Source organism: Mastomys coucha, unplaced genomic scaffold (genome assembly GCF_008632895.1).
Source record: "Mastomys coucha isolate ucsf_1 unplaced genomic scaffold, UCSF_Mcou_1 pScaffold21, whole genome shotgun sequence".
Taxonomy (NCBI): domain Eukaryota; kingdom Metazoa; phylum Chordata; class Mammalia; order Rodentia; family Muridae; genus Mastomys; species Mastomys coucha.
Window position 1 is genome coordinate 82,006,990 of NW_022196904.1, and position 3,813 is coordinate 82,010,802.

A 3,813-nucleotide genomic window follows, 5' to 3' on the forward strand; every position below is an offset into this window, starting at 1 on the left:
TTTTGGAGGGGAAACTGGGAATGGAGAAATTTACATGTTAATAAAGAAAATATCTAAAAGAAAAAAAACAACAACATGGTTTTCCAAGGAGATTGTAAATGCCTTGTCTTTTTCTGTTATTTAGATAAAAGGAAGCAAATTAGAGTAATGAAAATCTCTTCTTTTTAAATATTTTTACTGAAAATAGGTGTTTTTCATACATTATACCTGACTACAATTACCCTGTTCTCTATCCCTCCCAGCTCCTCCCCATGTCACCCCCCATCCAGATCAATCCTATTCAGTTTCTCATTAGAAAACAGTTACTTAAGGGATAATAATGATAATAATAATAATAATAATAATAATAATATAAAAAAGCAAACACATTGGGAAAAGGGCAAAACAAATAGGAAGAAATGAGTCCAAGAAAGGCACAAGAAACAGTTTTAGACACAGAGACTCACTGGTTTGTGTACTTAGGAATCCCATCAAAGAAAAAACCAGAAGCAGTAATATACATACCAAAGACCTGGGGTGAGAAAACAAAGAGACAAAAAACAACAACAACAAAAAAGATAAAATTAAAGAAGGAGGAGGAGAAAAAAACCCGAGGATAAGAGGTGTCTGTAATTCTGCTGCCTGTTTACATCAACGATTATCACCTTAATGTTCTTTTGAGAGCTTTTTAAATATTCATATATTGTTTTTGCAAGACATAGAACTTTTAAAAATGTACAATAACCTTTATAGGTTAATATATATAGTGTTTAAAGTCATTTTACCTTAAAATTACATAAATACTGTCTGATAGTATATTACACACTTTATGTAGCAATTCTCATACTGTCGGTTTTGTAAGTTATTTTCAGCATTTCACTGTTTAAATGGCATTGCAGTGAATATCTTTGCACATACAACTTTCCCATTTGGGACTTCACTTCTTTTTAAAAAGGAAAAAAAAAAATCCCCAAATGTCATCATTAGATTAAAAAAAAAAAAAAACAGAACAAAACACAGTCTTTAATGGTTCAATGAATATACTTGCTTCCTGTTTGTGGACTAAGGTGTTTATATCAAATGGCTAATACTTATTTTAGAGATGGGGAAGAAGAAAACAATAGGAAATTATTTCTTTCTTCTCATCTCATCATGACATCAGCTTTTATGAGGGTTCTATTCTGGGTTTGAGGAATTGGAATGTTTTCTTAACTTGTTATTGGTTCTTTGTAATCTCACATCATGCACCCCAGTCCCACTCATCTCTCTCCTCTCTTACCCACCCTCTACCCTTGCAACCTCTTTCCCACAGAGAAAAATTAAAAATCTGACTGTGGAAGCTTTGGTGTGTCCCAGTATGCCCCACAGATTACCCTCTTGTCCACTTTTCTTTGCTTGCAAATGTTCATTGCAGTTACTGGAGGCTTCTGGCTTCTCCTACTCTTTCAATACTTGAACTCCATTGGGACTCCTCTCAGGCATCCTGTTGCCCTGTGTCATTGGAGATCATGTAGCTGTGGATCTACAGGACCAGTCCCTTTATGCACTCCAGCAGTTCATTGATGGGCTAAATGTTGGGGTTGGCCAATTCAAAGTCCTGGAGCTGAGCCTGAGAGTTATCTGAGCTGGTCAGCCTCTTGGCTTTTCCTGCTTAGGTGAGGTGCAGGGTCTGCTCTCCTGACGGTTGCAGCTGATGAGAGACATAGCCACTTTTCCCACTCTCCTGACCCCAGAGCCAGCTCTCCTTCCTACTGTAGATGGAGGAGAGAAGGTGTCTCTTCCTTGTCTGTGCACTTCCAGCATCAAGAGGCAGGGCTAGCTCTCTTGTTTCTATTGTGCTCACATCCTAGGGGCCAACTCTTCTATCTACTATAGGTGGCAATGGGTGGGAGGGTGGGGGATTACCTCCCTTACTGTATTAGTCAGGGTTCTCTAGAGTCATAGAACTTATGGAAAGTCTTTTATACATTAAGGGAATTTATTGTGATGACTCACAGTCTACAGTCCAACTAACACAACAATGGATGGGAAGTCCAAGAATCTAGTAGTTGCTCAGTCCCATGAGGCTAGTTGTTTCAGCTGGTCTTCTGTAGAAGTAGGTTCCACAAATGTGCTGGCAAGTAATTGCAAACAATCGAAAAAGAGTGAATCTTCCTTCTTCCAATATCCTATGTAGGCCTCCAGAAGAAGGTGTGGTCCAGGCTGACCTTGGTGTTAGAGATCTCCTTACCTGGAGTGTACTACCTTGCCTGGGCCTAAGATTTTCATGGCCACTATGCCTCAAAATCTCCATGCCAAAATCCAAGTCAGAAACCTATGTCTTCCAGCCTCAATATCTGGATCACAGGTGAGCCCTCCAATTCTGGATTGTACTTCATTCCAGATATAGACAAGTTGGCAACCAGAAATAGCCATTACACTTATCCATGTCATCACAGGGCAGAAAAGTGGCCAAGTGGCCGGGCCGGAACTCCTATGTTCTTGATTTCAAGGTTGGTCTCTCCCTATGCTCCTCTACCCAGGTGAGTTGTGGGGAGGCCTTTCCCAAGTTCTGCAGCTGGCGAGAGACAGGGCCAGTTCCTCTGCTTTCATGACCCAAAGGGCCAGCTCTCCCACCTGCTGCAGTTGGTGAGGGGATAGGAGGGTATTTCTCCCTTGTCCGTGCCACTTCACAGGAGACAAGTAGTAGGGCCACCCCTTCCACGCTAGTATTCTCCAGGTGTCTTACGTGCAACTTCTGCATTGTGCAGGGCCAGCTCTCCTATGATGCCCAGGTGAGGGTAGAGACACTTATGCCCAGCCCTCTGATATCAACATGTCCCCAGGTGGAAGCCTAGGTCAGGGATGTCCATCTGGCCTTTGGTGGCAAGAGACCCCTGCTGCTGCAAGGCCATGGACCTAGATGTGGCCCTTAGTGGCAGCACAATCCAGGATCCTACCATGGTCCTGGTTACTCACATCAGGCTAATCCTCACTACCCTCAGTTTCCAGTTCTGCCTCTCTTTATTGTGCCCACATCCTTGCATTTCTCTACCATTTCTTTACCATTTACTTGCTCTTCATAAGGCTGCCCAGTGTCTGGAGTTGATTCAGGAGTGGTCTTAGGGGTGCTATGCCCCACTCGAGCATTATAGAGCCAGGTACAGGTCTGCCTCCCCAGGCTTCAGAGAGTGTGTTCCCTGTTTGGGCCCCATGGCACCAGTCTAGTGGTAGGCTCAGGTTTGATTCTTTCTGGCCCCCTGGTTCTCTCTAGTGATATATTGTGACCATCATGTTTCTTGGGCTCATTCCTGCCCTGGCCTGGGATCTCAGGCAGGGTTTGTCTAGTCTCCAGCTTTTTCTGGTCCTGGGATCGCATCTGGTTCCACCTGGCTGCAGATTAGTGGCCAAATCAGGCTAGCTCCTTATCGGGGGCCCCCTGGCTCTGGACTGGTTGGTATTCATCTCAGGATCTTTCTTTTCAAGAAATATTAGACTACTAATCATTCAGATATTCATAGGTTAGAACACTCAACATTGACATATTCCCCCTTCTTTCTGCCATCTACTGATGCACATGTGACACAGCAGCCACACCTGGAATGCCTCTGGGGGCACTGCATTGGAAATCTTTTAATCTTGTTCCTTAAATAAGGTTGTTTATTTTATTTTTTTTGGAGGTATGTAATCTGAATATTTGCTTCCCACAAAAATTTATACATTGAAATTGTAACTCCAAAGTTTTAGGCCTTGGGACTTTTGGGAGGTAATTAGGTTGTGGACAAGGAGACCTCATGAATGGAATTAGTATCTCTGCTGGGTTGAAAGAAACAAGGTTTCACATAAGCTCGGGTA

The 3,813-nt window shown here is 42.7% G+C and overlaps 1 non-coding gene across 1 annotated transcript; it reads right to left on the reverse strand.

Moving 5' to 3' along the window:
- Positions 1-3,445: 3,445 nt before the first annotated feature.
- LOC116104367 lies at positions 3,446-3,577 on the reverse strand. Its single transcript, XR_004123870.1, has one exon. It is a non-coding gene; the product is annotated as a small nucleolar RNA SNORA17 (small nucleolar RNA).
- Positions 3,578-3,813: the final 236 nt, after the last annotated feature.